The sequence below is a fragment of the Apis mellifera genome, linkage group LG13 (genome assembly GCF_003254395.2).
Source record: "Apis mellifera strain DH4 linkage group LG13, Amel_HAv3.1, whole genome shotgun sequence".
Classification (NCBI taxonomy): Eukaryota; Metazoa; Arthropoda; class Insecta; order Hymenoptera; family Apidae; genus Apis; species Apis mellifera.
In genome coordinates this window covers 4,631,789-4,650,850 of record NC_037650.1, presented here as the reverse complement: position 1 = coordinate 4,650,850, position 19,062 = coordinate 4,631,789, and the positions used below count along the sequence as shown (strand labels likewise).

The 19,062-nt window shown below is 44.0% G+C and overlaps 2 protein-coding genes across 10 annotated transcripts in view; one reads left to right on the top strand and one right to left on the bottom strand.

Annotated features, from left to right (window-relative positions):
- Positions 1 to 19,062, top strand: part of LOC408420 (RING finger protein nhl-1) — a 44,545-nt gene that overhangs the window by 701 nt on the left and 24,782 nt on the right. For 2 of the 9 annotated variants that reach the window (XM_016915805.2, XM_026444832.1), the window contains exon 2: positions 2,988 to 3,098. The gene's annotated coding sequence lies outside the window, so the exon portion shown is untranslated. Of the gene's footprint in view, positions 1 to 329; positions 3,099 to 17,903; positions 18,291 to 19,062 lie in introns of those variants that run through there. The other 7 variants (XM_016915803.2, XM_026444833.1, XM_016915809.2 and 4 more) reach the window with 5 other exon arrangements.
- LOC113218548 (cilia- and flagella-associated protein 251-like) overlaps positions 1 to 19,062 on the bottom strand; it is a 38,805-nt gene that overhangs the window by 14,353 nt on the left and 5,390 nt on the right. The gene's annotated exons all lie outside the window — the stretch shown is intronic.

Sequence of the window (19,062 nt, the reverse complement as noted above, 5' to 3'; positions counted from 1 at the left end):
ATATATAGCTAGACGCGTCTATATACAGAGAGAGTGCCGTGGAAATACCTAGTCGCGTATCATTATCTCATCTCTTGGTGTCCTAGTTTCTGCAAAGTGATCGCCATCGCTGATACCTTCGTTCCAACCTTCTCGAACTCCAGACTTTGTTCGTTAGAAAAAAAAAAAAAAAGAAAGAAAAGAAAAAAAAGGGAAAAGAAATAGAAAAAGAGAAAAAAATGAAACGCGAGTAATCGACCGATTTCTGGAAAAAAGAGAGAAATATTAAGAGTCGAGAAAGAAAGAAAGAAAGAAAGAAATAAAGAAAGAAACGCAGAAGGAGAAGAGAGAGAAAGAGAGGAGGAGAAGGAGAAGGAGAAGGAGAGAGAAAGAGTGAGAGAGGGAAAGAGTGGGGCAAGGAAAAGAGAGAAAAGAACTGGAGAAAGGGAAATTTCGGCCAAGTATATCACGTGTGATATCGTATCGAATCGAGTGTTTTGGTGAATTTCTTCCAATTCTTCTGTTCGTGTGCATCCCGACGTGGTGTCGCTCGCGCGAAATCGAGAAACGGCGAATCCGCGGATTGGACGGGAGAAAGAGAGAGAGAGAGAGGGAGGGAGAGAAAGAGAAAGATAGCATCTCTCTCTTCTCGCCGTGGCCATCGGCCGTCTAATTTTAAGTGTTAGATAATGCACACCGGTGCGCACCGGTGCGCTCCGTTACTAAAACGGTACAGCGGCGGCGATGCACACGCTCGGCCAGCGCGCACGCTCACGTTCACGCGCTAGCATTGGCGTGGAAACGCTTGCTCGCGCGCCACCGCCTTGCCCCGCCAAAACAGGCCGGACGCGAACAAGAGCGTGTGGTGAAAGGTGCACGGTGGTGATGAGTCTACCAGCCCTGCGTCCCCCTCGATATCCCCCCCCGAAACGATCCTCGATTCGAGGTATTTTGTAGCCCGAAAGAAGGGAAAATGGGAAATCTTAGCGATTTCGAACGGTGTGGGAAGTTGTCGATTTTCTCACCGAGTTTTCGAAGCTGAGAGGCGGTTCATCACGCTATCTATTAGCATCGACCTATTTTTTATTATTACTTCAACCATTATCTTTTCAAGAATGACTTATCAACTAGTTCGTGTTCTTCTCCACGCAGGGCAGATACTCTCTTCCTCTCCCTTATTCGTATAGTATAAACGAAGAATTCGTGGATTTCAATAGTGATTTCACCACGAAAATACAGGGGATAGGGGCTCCAACGACAGGGGATTTTCCATCACCGCCGTGATCTCTCATCCACGCCTCTGCCTCTTCGTTCTCTCCGTTTTTTTTTTCTATCCGTTCTGAAAAGCTTACGCGCCCATCAGCTTTCTCCTTCTTCTCTATCGCTTCGCCACACTTAACTATACTACCACCACATTTACATCGGAATCGTCTTATTTTCTCATCTATGCTCGGTGTGCGCTTTTAATTTGCGATTCATCCTCGTATCATCATCCGCTTCTCTTCACGCACAATCGTTCGAGGCTCTCCTCTCTTTTTTTATCCCCTCCTCCTTTCCTCCCCTTCGTCTCTCTTCTCTTCTCCTTTTTTCCCGCGAGACTCTTTTTCCTCTTCGTCACTCGTCCCTCCCGATTCACTTCTTTCTTCCTTCCCGTTTTTCCATCCCTTCCCTCTCTTCTTGAAGAATCTTGCACTTCACACACATACACATACACACGCATACTCCTCTCTCTCTCTCTCTCTCTTTCTCTCCCTCTCTCTATCCACTCGGTTTCCCTTCTCTATTCCTCCGCGTTCGCGCAGCTTCCACTCCTTCTTCTCCGCGTTTCTCACGTTCCGTCCTTCGATCCCACTATCTTCGTCTGTCTCTCCGTGCTCTAATATGGCCGGCCGGTGTCCAATTACCCGCTCCTCGCTCCCAGCTACAGTTTTTCCACGCGCTCCACTCCACGACGCGAAGGCGACGAAGAAAAGATCCTCATCAAGCGCCGCGACGTTCCTCCCCCCCCCCTATTTTTCCGCTTTTTCCTCCGCGTCGCGGCCACCAGCCCCTTCCTCTCCCCTCCCCGCGACGTTTCCCTTCTTCGCACAACGTTCACGCCGTGCCTTTTTCCGCGCGAACGTCTCATTCCACGCGAGGCGGAATCGATCCGGCGTGCGATTTAAATTGGGAAACCGTGTCGTTGTTGCGCGACCCGTCTTCCACCGCAACATCCGTCTCGAGAGAGAGAGAGAGAGAAAGCGATTAAAAATATATGGCAGCGGAGAGGGGATCGTCGAGGTTAAGGGGGCGAGACGGGGGATTAAAGTTGAGAAAGAAAGGGAGAACTGGATTATCCCCACGTGGCGGTAACTTCTTCCCGCCCTTTTCGCTAAGGAAATTGTTGATTCCCGGATTATCCGTTAATTATTCTCCGGCAAAGTGAATCTAATAGTAGCACGCCCTCCGATATTCTCGCGATACTCTTGATACTTCGACTCGCGTGTATTAATTATTAATCGCTCGTGATAAAACGCGACTGATAATAGAAGGATCAATTTTAGAGGAAAGATTTTAGAACGAAAAAGGATACGCGATAAATTTTTCTTCTTTTTTCTTTCTTTTTGAATAACGAACAATTTTTTTGTTGCCTCGTGTCCGCGAACAAACATTTCGAATTACCTGTGCACACTTCTTCCCTTCTCGTACAATCGAAAAAATTAAAGTTAACGCGATCAGGGATATATTTCGTCTACTTGAAACTCGTCCTCCCCCTCACTCTCGTCCGGCCACTCACCGATACGATCTACTCTCTCGCGCTCGTGTTCAAAACTCGTCTCCACGATATTTGCACGATAAACTGATGGAAACAATAATGATGGAACCGGGAAAGAAGAATGCTACGTGTTTCCCAATTTTCTCGCGTGCCGAGTACGCCATGATCGCGCCGGGTTCATATACGTTGCTCGCCTCGTGTTTTTTGCTCGCGCCACGTGATCATCGTTTAACAGTGGTGATTTGATTTCCAGCTGTCAAAGCGCCGGATATTGGTGAACGAACGAGTGGGTACCGCTTGGGGCCCCCATAGAGAGGGCCCCCAACCGGAACAGGCCGCCGAAAGGCGGTCCATCTATCATCAGGTGAGTGCCTCCCTCATCTAATTTCTCTAAACCTGTGTGCTAATTTTCGTTTGATTCACGCTTGTTCTTCCTCACGCTTTGCCTGCAATTGTGATTGTGAATTAAATGAAAGGGGAACAAGGGAGGAGGCGGTGAAAAGAAATATTTACCCAAAAGAATTTTATCCTGAAGATTTTTATATATCGTTCCCTCGGATGATCGATGATGAAAAAATTGTCGAGATAATTGATGAACCTCGTCTCTGAATCTCGCGTTTAGATCCTTGTCAATCGAAGAAACGTTGGAGAGTTTGATAATGATATTAACCAGCTGGCTTTCGAGTTATTGAAACGAATACTATCGATCTTCGTCCGAGATAGGCTTCGAAAGTATATTAAATTTTTACCATCATTTCCTTACGCGTTTAACTCTTTCTTGTCTTCGTGTTTGAGAATTTTTACGAAACGTTTCGATCGGATGATCGTTCGATGCGCGCGATTTATCTGGTACGAGACACGGTTAAAAGTCGGGCTCGAGTGAGCACGAGGCCGGTCAGCTGATTGGAAATGGCGGGTATCGGTTTTGGAAAAACATTATCGGAAAGTGTCCGTTGGGCAGGCGCGTAAAATGGAAAAACGGTGCGGTGGAAACGTGGTGTTTTTCATACGGATTCGATTATCTCGTGTTCAGGAAATTTGCGTTCTTTCAAACGTGGCGGCCGATAAATCCGTTTAAAACCGAGCTTGACAATATTTTCCACGCGTTTAAGCGAACCTCGCGCCATTCTGTTCGATGCTTTTTCCGCTGAAATAACATTTCACCCCTCTCCAAGTTCCGACCCGCTTGATTAATCTGCACGTTACAACCACCGCCCCCGCAATTTGAGAAATCATCGTACAGTTACAAGTTTCGAGCGTGAATATCGATTTTCGATACCATTGCCACGCTCGCACACCTTTCTTTGTTTCGAGTTTTCGCTCGAACACGAGAGTGGAAAGCGAGACGAGCGGAATCCTCTAACTCTCGCCGCGATTATTTATTTATAAAAGACGCGCAAAGTCGTTGACAATTATTAATTATCCTCGTTTCGATATCAAAATTCGAATTTGAATACGAAAAATTTTAAATTTTCGCTCATCTTCGACAAAACTGAGGACAAAACTACGGATAAAATACAGAGTTTCCAATTCCAGAGTTTCAAATCTGGAGCCAAGTATATAACATTTTCGTTTTCCTCTATTTATCAAAATACGAAAGCAGGATTCGATAACAGGAAACGTTGCTAATTAATTTTCTTTCGTTTCGTAATCTTCTTCTTCTTCTTCTTCTTCTTCTTCTTTCTCGTCTCGACGAGACGAAGCTCTAATTACTTCTTTTCATAGAAAGCCGTGCATTTAAATCCCTTCATCGCGAAAAACTGTAATTTTCAGCCAACTTGCTACGTGACTTGACACCCCCACGTGGGAAAAAAGTCCGGTCCAAGGTGTACGAAAAAATTGATTTTTCACCGGTGCTGGTGCTCGTCGCTTAATGAATCAACGAGTTTCGAGCGCAGTTTCGAGCTCGAACAGGGGGAAAAAAAACTTTGGCTGGGTCGCCAAGTTAGCGGGACAATTTTTGTTTTCGCCATCGGGGCGTGAACAAGTAAAAAGAGGTAAAGGGGGAATAAAGAGGAAAGGTACGGAGAAGGAGGGAGAAAAGAAACTATGGAGAAATTTATGGTTTTCGAGCAAGCCTCGAGAGTTGAATTTCAAAGTTGCCATTAAACAGGTGGCAAAAAACAGCACACGCGAAAGGTTGCGTTTCGAGCAAACTTCTCCCCCCTCCCCCTCCCCCTCCCAAATTAGCGCATTTAAACGCGCCACCGTCCCATTTCACTAATTAATTCCCCCTTTTCCCTTTCTCTCCTCCTTTTTTCTACCCTCGATTTCCACCCTTAATTCGACCCTTACTCCCAACAAGGCGCAAAAAAGGTGCACAAGAAAGGAAAAATTTTAAAGACAATCGTTCCCGACCGATCTAAAAGTTGTTTGCTCGAACGTTTAACGATCGATCGATCCGACGCGGAGAAGAAAAAAAAAAAAAAAAAGAAAGGCTTTCGCGGGAAATGCAGCAGAGCGTACAGAGCGGGATAAATTCAGCTCCGGGAGGGTGTTTCAAAGACAAACGTCATCCGGGGAATCTACAATTCGAATTTAAACATTCGTTACACGTGTACGTACATTCGTTACCCGTGACCCAGTCCGCTTTATATAAAGCCAATTCCCGTTCCTCCCCGATAAGAATGAACGTACCGAACTGTTGATAATCGAACCGATCCATCAAAAGTCACGTATGATCGCGCGCCTCCGTCTGAAAATAAATTCCCTCCCCGCGTTTGAATTATCCTTCGAATTAAGTTTCCACGCGCCACCGATCCGATATCACCTCCTCTCGCTTCCTTCTCTTTTCCACGAAAGAAATTGCACTTTTTCACCAATACACGCACCAAATATCATCCTCGATTCAAAGTTTTTAACCAGAGTGCGTTGCACTCCACATTAGAAGATGGTTACTTTCATTCGACACAAACAAGTTGTTCTTCGTTCAACGTCATTCTTCCGTTTCGAGACGAATATTATTAGTGTGTATCCCGGCTTTGATCAATTGGGTAATTAATGTATCGATTAAATTTCCAGCTTTATTAATTCCTTTCTCTCCAAGAATTCGAGAGTTTTTATCGCGTAATTTATTACGTTGAAATATTAACAAAGGATAATGGACGTTCGTCAAACGTTACGTCGCATTTCGATTCTTGGTTGTAAATCATTCCCAGACAAAAAAGAGGGGAGAGGCAAAAGTCGATTCGAGGAAGAAAAATAGATTCCTTGTATTCGGTGCTCGCGGTGGACATGTGCGACGCATTCGTACAGATGAAAATCCATTTTTCATCAAGGAAAACACTCCGGTGGTTCCGATGAATCTTCGACGACTTCCTCTCCCGACCATAATCCTCTCCGCGTGAAAAATTCCTTTTCCATTTAATTTTCTTGCTCCGGGAAGGAGAGAGACAACGAAAGAAATCGTTGCTTTAATATCACGAAACTTCGAAATATAATCACTTTGTATATTAGTCGATAGAAACGTGGGTATTTTCGTAAATCTCTTTACGAGCTTCGACGAGAAATAATTTCGAGCGTTTCCTTTAATCGTCGTCGTCATCATCATCAAAGACAAGGATGTGTTCCGAATTCCTCCTTCGTTAAACCAAGTTTCGTCTCATTTATTAATTGTTAAAGAATCTGAGAAATTCGTTTACAAATCTCGTGATGGGCTTTTTTAACCGAGTTTTAGTCGAGGATTCGAGTTCTTTTCCCGACGACAAGTCCCTTCTCGGCTCTATCCTTCACCCAATTTGTGAGATTTTTCAACCGATCGAGAGAATCGCGAAGACGAAAAGGAAGCCGACGCGGTAATAAATCCGCAAGGAACGAGACGAATGCACGAGAGGAGAGATGGCGAAAAAATCGGTCAGATTTCAAATTTTACTCGCTCCTCTTACGCTCACTCCGGGGAACGTGGTGTTCCGTTTGCGATGGAAATCCGAATACTGAAAGCGACTACGCAGTTAGAATCGCGTAAATATTATGATTCTTTCGTTTCAAAGGAAACGAAAGAAATAGGGATTATAGATTATAGACCGAGTCTGTGTCGATAAACACAATACGGCGGTGAGATTAATAATATTTCGCGTATTATTATTGTATTAATTTAACAACACAGCTCGTTCGACCACGAATAAAAATTCTATTATCAATTTCAAACGATGATTTTTCGATCTTTCTTTCTTTTTTCTTCTTCTTCCCTCGTGATACAATCATCGATACTCGAAAATTGCACAAACTGAACGTGCCTCCCTCCACTATCGACACGTTGCCCTTATCATTCTTCCCTATTTAATCACTCGGCTTCGTATTCATTGTTCGTTTGTATCCGTTTAATCAACTCGATGCATTTCGCTCCCTCTGTATCATGAATGAAAATTAATTATTTCAATCGAAGAAATAATTAAACGTAATCACTTGTGTACGTTTGGCACCCCGGGGGAGAAGTGTGCCATTCCCGATCGATGAATAAATTGGCACGGTGCAACGTTAAAAAAACAACGAGGCAACGCGGTAATTACGATGATGATGTCCGTATTAAAAGGGAAAAGGAGAAGAAGAAAAGAAAGAAAGAGCGAAAGAGAGTGAAACGAAAACGGAATGCAAAGGAAAAGCCGAATATTCGCCTCTCTAAATAATATCTCGGATTATCCAGATTTTTTCTGCGAGATGAAAAGTTGCACGTGCTTTCTTTCTCGCGCGACATTTATTACGCGGCTGGCTACACCTCGTTAGTCCACTGCACCCTTTTCAGTCCAGCTCCAACCAATGCTTTCGCGATGCTCTCACGAAGGGAGAGGAGGAGAAAAGGAAGAGGGAAGGGAAGAAGCAAAGCGGTAAAAGAGCGTGAAAAAGGGCGAACGCTTCGAGAGTTTATCCACTCGTATTCGTCGGATGCGCGTGGAACGATTCAATTTTTGGCCGATTTAAACCAGCCCTGTATCCGTTTGGGTACAGATTTAGGCGTCGGGGACGTGTTGCGCCAATTTGGCTCTCGCGCACGCCGATGGGACCCCTGCCTCCAATTTCAATTTAAATTTTAAAAGAATTCGACCGTTGTTGAAAAATTTAAATTCAACTTGGATAAAAATTTAAATTTACTACTCCCTTCGTTTTTCGAGCACCCGAATTTCAACATTTTTAAATTTCAAATTAAATAGGGGAGTTGCGTTTCACATTCGGGAAACCATCTTCCCTGCGATCGAGACAAAAGATCGAATTTCAAAGCTCGACGCGACGAGCATGCATGCGAAATATGTTAAACGTGTTAAACGTTTTCCTTGTACGTCGAATGTTAAACATATATAAAAATCGATCATGCGAATTGTATCAGGGGATAGGATCATTTCTAAAATTTCAACGATTATCCTGGGTGTTAGGATTCATCACAGGTTTCCAGATACTGGACAAGCGACAGCTCTGTAACGAATCGCTCGAGGCTAAGTTCACGTTGCAACGCGATACAACTAATGATAGAGTCACGATCGTTATCGAAGAAGCCCGCTTATATCCTCCATCTTCTTTTTTCTTCTGAATTACGCTGCTCTTCTCCCCTCTCTCCTCGAGCAATCACGATAAATCGATGATAAAGGAGGGGAGGAAAAAAAAGAAGAATCGAAAAAAGAGCTAGATATATCGAAATAACGAAAAATACCGTTTCGATCTGACACGATACCCTACTTTTTCCTTTTCTTTTTCTTTTTTTGCCCCGAGGATTAGTGAAAAGGATTGAAAAGGAAATTAAGAAGGAGGAGGATCCGTCTTCGATTTATGACGTTCTTCCCTCGATTCCTTTCAAGGCTTACCGCGTTCTTCCGATTCTCATGCAAATCGTGCATGCAGGGGAATATGCAGCGAGTCTTGGTGCGTATACGATGCCTTCATTCCACCTCTGGTTAATCCACCAAGTATCCTGAATTGGGTAAATTCAGGATAATAGATTTAATTGATTAACCGCGGGGAAATGTAATTATATCGTCATATCGAGATGGAAAGAACGCGAACATTGGCCACAAATTACAATGAATTGAACGAAATCGTTCCAAACGAATCTTTCCATTAGAAAATCGAAAGAGAGAGAGAGAGAGAACAATCATGAAAAAGGGAAACGGATGAATAACGCGGCTGGAAATTGCGCGTTTTCCATTCTACTCGATTCTCCAAAATTAATTTTCCTTCCCTTATTAAAGGAAAGCTCGTTTCTTTTTCGAGAACGATCGACTTGTTGAACCTTTATCGACGCATAAACTTTGGAGTAAAGGTAAGAAAAAGAAAAGAAACCGGGTAAAGCTTATTTCCACGAGACGAACCGAAGTTATCGTTCGAAATTTCGCGAGAGGTGAATACAAAAGCACGTAAGATTCCGCTTTGATGGAAAATAGAAGATCGATATTTGAACGGCGGTGCGTTTGAGGAGAGCGAGTTAAGGACGTGGCAAAGCCGTGACGTAAAACGCGGATATAATCATCCCTTCGTGCGTTTGGACGACGCGTCTCTTCATCTCCAACATGTCCCTTCTTTCTTCCATTTCCTTTCCTTCTTTTATTTCGCCCAGAACAACGCGACAAAGCGTTCAACGTTCAACGACGAAGACTAACATCTCCTCCCCCCATGTGTTTTATCCATCCGCCATTATTCTTTAAAAACTCGCATCCCCCTCTCTGGTTACCAGTTACCAGAGAGTTTTCATAGAAACGCTCCGGAATAATAGAGCGTCGTCGCTTCGAAAAGGCTACAAAGCGTGCCTTCACTTAACGCGCGACTTTCTTTCAAAGAATCTTAGAGGGGAGGCTGCCCTCTTATTATTTCTACAACCACGGACCACGCGCTCCCTTCGTGGGGGATACACCGCCCTTTGAACGAGTCGCGTGCTCGCCAAGGAAGCTCTGAATGCTTAACGCGTCGAGGGGAATTCTGTTTCTCTCTCGCTCTCTCCTTTTACTCCTCTTCACCCTTTCGTCTCGAACTTTTCAAAGTTGAATCGATCGGGAACAAAGCTCGTCTTCATTGCGAAAATCCCATGAAACAATAATATAATGGCGAGATATACAAGGAATATCCCGTTACACGAATGCGTTATACTTTTGCAATGATGGAGGGAGGAGATTCTCTTCCTCCTCGATAATTTATTGGCCTACAGCGTATATTAATTCGCATCGATTACAATGTTTGAAGCGTGGAACAAGGCGGAGAGATGTAAATTAAAATAAATAATCGACCCCAAGCTAGGGGAAGTTTGTAAATATTATGCAATTATGCAATTCCGTGAGGCGAATTTTTCGACGACGGGGGAAAAATCGCGGAATTCACCTCTTCTCAGGATGGTAGATGAATCGTATTTAGTTGATTTTCGATTTGCTCGAATAATAATAAAGTTGTTAAAGAAAACGACGATTTAATTATATTCCGCAATAATAAGCGGCGAAAGCGAAACAGACTGCTCTTCTGAATAATTTTATACGAACGATAGCGGGGGGGGAAGGGAACGATCCTTTATGCATTATTCAAATCTGTCTAAAACGGGCCGATGTTCGAGCTCTTGCATTAGCAATAACGAAAACCGCTATAGCTGTGTAACAACTTTCTCGAGAGAAGGGGTTGAAGAGGGAGGATTGAAGAAGACGACGAATTAGCGTCGTCGATTCGCTTCGATAAACGTTCGTTCGAATATTTCCGGGACGAGAAGAGGCACAAAACGCGTGGAATACGAAGGAGAAACGTTATTATTATTATTATTCGAGGAAATTCCCATCTTTTAATCCAGCTTCCGTCAAGGATTCTCTCATCTATCGACGATCAATCGTTCGCGCATCGTTAATGAAGAAAGGGTATTCGCTTTAAAGCGAATCGATGAAAACAAAAGAGGAGAACGGCATAGAAAATGGCCGAGAAGCGACGGTCTTTGTCCACGGTTATTGTCCCAGACCCTTCCTTTCCCCCCTCTCCTCGATCCCGACCGAAAAAAAGAAAGAGATCTCTCACTTTATTCGAGGGAGAATCTCTATCTCGAGCCTTCTCGGGGGTGGCCTCCGTCCAATTAAGTTAAACTTTCCCCGTGTGCAATTTCGTTCGAATAAAAAAGGCGGCAACAACTTCTTACCGATATTGTGCGTCCGCGCCGAGCCGTTAATTAAGATTAACAATGCGAAGCACGATCATTATCTCCTCCTCTCCGACTCGACTCGGCATAGTTTCGATTCTGGCGTATTGTCGTAACGACCCACTTCCCTCCGAATAAAGAGAAGAAGTTCGCACAATGGCGTCGAATTAATCGGAAAAAAACTCTACAATAAATATAAATTATTGGGCACCTCGAAAATATAAATCATCCGCGGCGAAAATCTCTTTAAGACGAATGAAAGTTGTTTCCGAGTTTCTTTGGAAAGAAGGGAGAAGTGGAGATCAGGGATCAATCGCGATCGAACGATCAACCGCGTTCAATTCTATCCTCGCCTCCATTCCTCTTTCCTCTCCAGTGAAATACTTACTTACTTACAACGAGTAATTAACGGACGATGGAAGAGAAATATTAGAATTGCAAAGAAGAGCGAAGGGGAGCTTCGAGATAAATGGCCGCGCCTCGTTTTATAACCGGGTTCGATATTAATCGAGTGCATTTCACGAATGGCCGTGGCTTCCACCGCGAAATTAATTAACTATCCGTCATATAATCCAATTAAGAATCCATTCAAAACTTCTTCCTCGAAAGGGAAGGAACACGGAATCGCGGAGTCTCGAGAAATTTTTAATTGACTTCTCGAGCTGGTCCGTGACATTAATTGAATCCCCCTCCTCCCCTCCTCCTTTCTTGTATCAATCGACCCTCCCTCGTTTTTCGATTCGTGGATAATCTCACGTTTAAGAAAAAAAGGGGGAGGAAAGAAAACGCGCAGAAATCAGTTTTCTTATCAACCGCGTTCGTTCGATTCGTTATCAATCGTCCCTCCCTCGTTTTTTGATTCGTGGATAATCTCACGTTTAAGAAAAGAAAACGCGCACAAGTCAGTCTTCTTATCAATCGCGTTCTTTCGATTCGTTGATGCGAAGAAATATATAATAAAGAAGAAGGTTTGTATGATTACGCGATTAGGCAAAGAACGGAATATCGTCCGCTTCAACTTTTGTCCCCATCTGAATTGTCTGAAATTTCAAGTTCGAACTGACGATGATTTTCACGGAAATTATACGCGGAAGTTATAAGATCCCATTGTTGGAAACTCATCGACATCGGGTACGTCGAACGAGCGTCAATATTGGAACATCTCGTAATTAAACATTCGAGGATAGGGGCGGCGAGTTCTATTTATCGAAAATGAGGGAGGGGGGAAAGAGAAATGAGAGGGAAAGAGGGTAAAGATTCGCGGATAAACGAATCTGTGTCGTTCAAAGTTTGATCGGTCGCAATTTACGCCCCACTGTCGATTAAGGATAGCGTCGTAAGAAAAAAAGAAAAAGAAAAAAAGCTAGGTTACGATAATTTATCGAATCTTTCTCTCTTTCTCTTTTCCCTTTCTCTCCTTTCCCCTCCTCGATAACAGAGTCCAGAACAGAACAGAACAGAGGGAAACGGCGTGGCTTGAAACATAGTCCTCGTTCCCTCACCCTTTACGGCTACGAAACGTAATAAATTTTTCAACCAAAACGGTTGCTTCGCCCGGAAAACTTAGATAAATCAGGCTGTTTGAATCAGAAACACGGGAGAGAGAGAGAGAGAGAGAGTGGTGAAATATTAAACGGGACCTGACGTGAATTCTAATTACTCCATTACGAATGCTCCCTTAACGAACCTCTCGGAACCTAACTCTCGAAATTATCATTGTCCGAGGGCAAACATCCCCGCCGCGATTCCTCCGACCATTTTTACTCTACTATTTATTCCGCACCCTCTCCGGAGGGTGAAAGAAAGTGCAAACGGAAGAAGCGGAGCTCGTAACGCGATAAACAAAGCCGGCAAACAACCCTTTAAATCTCCTTTGTTTTGTTATTGCGCCGTTGCGATCGCGTCGTGCGGCGGCCAGCGGCGCTCGCAAATCTTCCTTCCTTCCTCGTATCGCGTGCCACCATCGCCCTGCGGCGATAGCGCTTCTTTTCTTCTTCTTTCTTCTCCTCTGGCTTTTTCCTCTTCTTCTTGCACGTGGCCGTGCGAGGGATGATTTCCGCGAAGGAACGGAGGGAAGGAAAAAAGAAAGAAAAAGGAGGCAAAAGGGTGTGAGGAAGGGGTAGAAAGAGGGACAGAAAGAGAGAGAGTAGGATTTTTTATATTAAATGCCACGATTCCGCAACGCTGACGGGCAAAACGATGTGACGTTGTTTAAAATATTGCCCGACCCTCCGTTATCAAACGAAGTGGCGAGGGGAAGGGAAAAAATGAAAGGAAGGGAAGAAAAAAGGAATGAGAGAGAGAGAAACGAGAGACAGTCTATGGAGGTTTGCCACGAGTTCGACGAAAGTTTGAAAAAATTGTTGGAACGTAAATCAAAGCTGTTGCTTTTCGACCATTGTTTCCTCTCGCCGATGCTTCTGTCAAATTTCAATCTTTTTATAACCCGGATGACTACGTTGAAAATATTTCCAAGTTGTTCGAACGAATAATGAAAATCCTATCGAAGAGGAGGATTTCAAGCCTGTCTTCTCGAATTAATTCCACGGATATTTCTCCATTTTGCAATATATCTTCCCCTTCCTCAACGTTGTTTCCTCTCCTTGATACTCTCATCATAAAAAAAACACCTTGTTGCCTCCACTGAATCGCTTTTCTGGTCTTCCAACGAGAAAGAGAGAAAAAAAAGTCATCGTGCGATGATCCATGAAAGAGGACAGTCTTTACAGATTATACAGGCTCCTCGACGTAGAAGACATCTTCTGCATGCATCGTTTTCGATGAATATAACAACACACTGAGAGAAGAAAAGATTAGACGAAGATTTCGCGGCGGAATCGAAAGCGATTTCTCTCGAACGCGTTGAGAAAGTTTCTCGAGCGTGCGATTGTCGCGCGCGATAATAACGCACCGCCTCGAAAAAACCGTGGATACAATTCATTCTCCACTCTCTCTCCCAAGGGGAAGGGAAAAGAAGAAGGCTAAAAAGAAGAAAAACCAAACCGGGAAGAAAACTTTCTTACCAACGTCCCATGCCTCGATGGATTCGCACGAACAGACCCGTAGAAGAAAAGCAAACGGCGCGTAGTAACTCGTGTTTATCTTTTCCTTTGGTGAAAAATTGCGGGGCCCATTTATATCCCCTCCAGCAATGCTGCCTCTCCTCCCCTCCCTCCTCTTTATCCAGCGGAATTTCGAGTCGAATTGTTGAAAAAACATTTCCAGGGGAGAGGAGGGGAGGTACGAAATACACTGCAGCGAAACCACTTTGACTCGCAATGGAAACTGCCCCCTGGCGAGGAGGGGAGAAAAAAGAAGCTGGACACGGTTGTTATTCGAACGAAATTCGTCGTGAAAAGATAGCAATTCGCGGGAACGAATTGTGGAAAACTTTCGCAATTACTCGAATTATACGTGCACGCAATTCTCGATTATCCTTTCTGCAATTTTAGACAACGCCTCCTCCTCCTCCTCCTCCTCCTCCTCCTCCTCTTTTAACTCTAAACAGCTGGTAGAAAAGAAGTTGCAACACACGTTAATCGTTATAACAATCGTTATGCAAACTTTAACGGCTTAAATTAGATGAATTCAGAAGAAATAAGAGGCGTATAATAACGAAACGAAAGAGGAGAGTCGACTCGAGAAAGAAATAGAGAAACCGTGGCGCGGATCAACTTATCCCCTAAGAAGAGAATTTTCGAATGATCAACGGATCGATGCCAATAGGGGGATGAGATACGCAAAAAGAGATGAGTAATGGTTTCCCCGTTAACGCGGAAATTGAATGTGACGAGTGAAATAAAGCGAGGGGGATAGGATGAAGCGCGAGCGAGGAGAGGGAAAAATAGCGAGAAAGTATAAGAAAAGGCGAGAAAATACGCTGGGGAAAAGGAAGAGGGGAAGGGGCTAAAGGCTAGCGGGGAAAGTAAGCTTTCAGCCTCTGCTACTTTCGACAGTGGAAAAATTCATATAGATTTATCCTGGATAGGGACTACTACGTTCGGGCCGGGCATTTGTCAATTAGAAAGCTGGGAAAGGGCAACAAAATACGAGACGTGTAGAGAATTTTTTCTCTCTCTCTCTCTTTTTCTCTCGTCGAGAGAAATCGATACGGAGAGCGAAGGGAGGCTGGTTGAAACGTATGGTTCGTGGAAACAATGGTTCGTCGATGCTGATAAATAGACGTAGTTTTGTTAAATAGATTTCGAGTCGAGCGTTTTCGATCCCTCCACGGCTCGACAGGAATATTTAACGTAATCCATAATGAATCAACGACACTACTCGACCAAATCTCTCTCGTAATTATATCTTGGAATTGAGAGGCTTGGATGGATGAAACACGCTCGTAACGGGAAAGAAAATCGGAAAGAAAATTTCAATTCGTCGAGCGAATCCGAGATCGAACGTATAAGCGGAAACATTTTCGATTCGAATCCGATAAGGAAATAGGAAATCGCGTACGTGTCGATCGAATTCGAATATCGTATCGCGACACGATTATGCAAAAAACTGTGGGATCGATAAAAAAAAAGTAGGGGATTTTTATAAACCGACGATACAACGGTATCCGCGATGTTACACAACTTTGTCACAGGCGTTCCATAAATTCTTGGGCGGATCTTCGGTATGAAATTCCTCACGAGCAATTTTTATTTCGTGCTCCCTCCTAGATACTCCATCCCACCTGGATGAATTATCGATCGATACTTTCACGATCTCTTCTCTTCGATCTCCGAAAATTGAAAGAATGATGTTTCCAAATGAACGACTTCCAGTCGAAAGGATTAATTTGAAGAGTTGTTGCGATAATAGAGCTTTCGTTATTCCTTTAACATGATCACAATGGGATTCGATTAAACGAAACTTATCCCCGTGGCACCACCGTTAGGTAAGAAAATTCCCGCTTATCGACCCCTTCGTCGACCGAGCTTTTGCCGGCCGGAGTCGAAAACAGCCACCTGGTAAACTGGCGTGTAGAGAGCTGCGTTGCCGACGAGAGAAAAGGCTCGGGTCGATAAGAAAAGCGGAGCGGTGCTGGCGGGTCTATTCTAAGAGCTTCTCCGCCCTGAAGAATACGCAGCGCTGGAGAAGGCCGAGGCGCGGCTGCTAACTTTAGCATCGGATCTTCGTTCCGATCTTCGACGACGCTAATAGGAACGAACGTTGAATCGCGATCGGCAAACAACTAACGCCACTATTTCTGGCACCGAAAACTTTTTCGCGCTCCAAACCTCGTAACCGGTCGCCTAATAATGTCCCACCAAGGGATACCTTCAACCAATTTGCTCCAATTCTAATTTATCTTGTTTGGGAGGAGAGGAGACAACGCGGATTCACTCCTCTCCTTGCTCGTGCTGGGTTAACGATGTTGATGGGAGAGGAGGGGGTTAAATGGAACGAGTGTAACGTCGAAAATTGGGAGGTAAATTTATAATGGGGGTTATAAAGGAAGATCTATCGACGGGAAGAAGAGGAGGAAAAAAGTTATGGTCGACGATGCTTCGTACGAAAGATACGGACAATGAAACAGGGTTTCGATTTCGCGTTGATCGAAACGGATGTCGAAACGAGAAGTCGATCGGGCAATTCTGTGAAATTTTCCTCGCGCAACTGTATCCGATCATCTGGATTAGCCTTTAATATTGGCCTCGGTGCTTGGCGTGCCGCCAGATTGAATATAATTGATATCGATTCACGTCGTGACGTCGTGCCACCCCCACCATCCAAGTTTTTTTAATTCCGATTAAAAAACGGGTTAACTCGCAACATTTCCAATCGACCCGTTTCTCGAACGACGCGTTCCTTCCTTCGTTCTTTCATTTTTTACGGGACAAATCTTCCCGTCATTCAAGCGAATAATACGTTTGCGCGACACGATAATAAAGAACGCGATCGATTCCGATCGATCTCGTTTCGAGCGCGAGCGAAATATTTCGCGCAGAATTTCTGCAGAAAAAAGAAAAAAAGAATAGCGTCGAATACATCGAATTTTTCGAGACTCTTCGGGACGCGAATTCGAACGGGCGAATACGTCCCGTTTAAATTTATCCGAACGTGTCGACGTATTAATAAATAAATGATAGATCACGAGGCGACGGGCAGACGAGGCGTTGTACGTGCGAATACCTTCTAAATCGGGAACGATAATTAAAGACGCGGAAAAATAACAATGGCAGGAACCGATGGTCCACTTTCACCCACGTCCCCTATTGATTTTCGATACGCGGGGGGAGGGAGGGAGAACGAGGAGGAGGGAGAGGAGGGGCCGTGACAGGAAATTGAATAGGAATTTCCATCGATCTCCGTCGAAACGACAAAATGCATATTAATGCTGACGTTAAACAGAAGGCTTTATTAAATGGCGCTCGTTACACGGCCCTCGTCAATCCCCCCCTCTCCGGCTACAAAACGGGACAATTGGAAATTAGAAATCAAATCCGGTATTGTCGCGGCTAATTTAGAGTGAACGACATCCGAGCGGGGAATTCTGACAACGACTACGAGCGTGGGAGGGAGGGAGGGGGGCGCAATTTAATAACAACCATACCGATCGTCAAACCCCTTTTCCCCATAAATACAACAATTCCTCAATATATATATATTCGAGATATTGATTCTCTATCTTTTGTTAAGATCGATTCAAAGATTGGTCGGTTAAATTTACGTCCAGGTCTTCGTCTGACGATCGAAATTTCGTTTCGAAAGATCGATCGATTCGAAATCCACAAACAGTGTCCAAACGAACGAGCACGCACGCGTGCGTGGATTCTAAAAGTGTGCGTGTGTTCCTTGCGTGGATCTTTCGTCGAAAACGTAGCGGCGGAAATCGAAGGTCTCCGTCTAAGTATAGAACCCGGCTCGCTAGCGTAAGTCTGCCCCGCTGACGTCGAAAAGTGTCGGTATATACCCTGGACCGACCGATTCCAGCGAGCACGGTGTGTGTAGTATCAGTATCTCGTGGACCGAGATCGCGTCTTAGTCTTTTCGACTTTCCAGTTTTTTATTAATCGTTTTCTTTTTTTCCTTTCTTCTCTCCATTCTTTCTTCCTTCCTTCCTTCCTTTCTTTCTTTCTTTCACAAGGAACGGTTCCGAGGGAATAGCGGCGAGTGTTCATGAATGGATCGATGGGAGCGTAGAGTGTGTCGCGTGTGAATACAGCATTTTGTGCACGTTTTTTTTAATAAAGTTTCTTCGTTCGAGGAGAGGGGAAAAACTTTCGGCCAAAGTTTCTTCTTCGGCAAACAAGGCGACGCGGAGTTTTCGTCGATAATAGGGACTTTTGTTTCTTTCTTTCTTTTCTTGTCTTCTCTTTTCTTTTTTCTTCATTTATTCCTCCTCCCTGTGCTCCGTTTTTATCGTTCGACGAGGAGAGAGAGAGAGAGAGAGAGAGTACTCGGATTTATTTTATGCCGGCGCTTTGAAACTTGGTTTCAAGGAAGAAGGAGAGAGTTTACCGTATAATTCTCTGGGTACGTATGTTCCAAGTAAACTCTATACCGTTGATCCGAGCCTCTGTTATTGCTCGTTATTTAAAGAAGTGCTTCCGACGAGAATAGACTCGGTCGGAGGAAGAATAACTTTTTCGAAAAAAAAATTGGGGAACGAAACAAAGAGGAATTGAATTTTTATATATATATATATATATATATATAAATATTTATAAACGTTTTCCTCCCAGCTTATAAGTGAGTAAAGAAAAACTTGAATCGCTACAAAGTTAGCTTTCGATTTCGAAAGAATTTGAGAAAATCCCGATTGACAAACAACGATATACGCGCACCAAAGCATAATAAAACAGAAATATCCCGTTTCACGTGTTCCACGCGTCGAGCCAAACAAAATATGAAGTACCAAGTAATTTGGATCGTGACTCGTTGAAACGACGCCCACAATTTCAGATCGGTTTCGAAGTAGACAAAGGAAAAGGCTGAATCAGCTCGTGACGCCGCATTCGATTTTCGCTTGGCGCGAAAATAATAACGCGACGTGCCACGTGCCACGTCTCTTTACGAGTATTTTCTCCACGAGTCATCCAACAGAATCATCAAAAATCTCGTTTCGACTTTCCTCTCCCAAAAAAGAAACAATTTCTCCTCGTCGAATCCCGTCGTTGAAAATATAACGAGAGGCGACAACCTCGTTTCGATTCCTCTTCGTATCGTCGAATATAATAAACACGCAAAAGTATACGCTCATTCTTTGTTCCACAATATGTATTTTTCATCGAATTTTCCCGTGAGC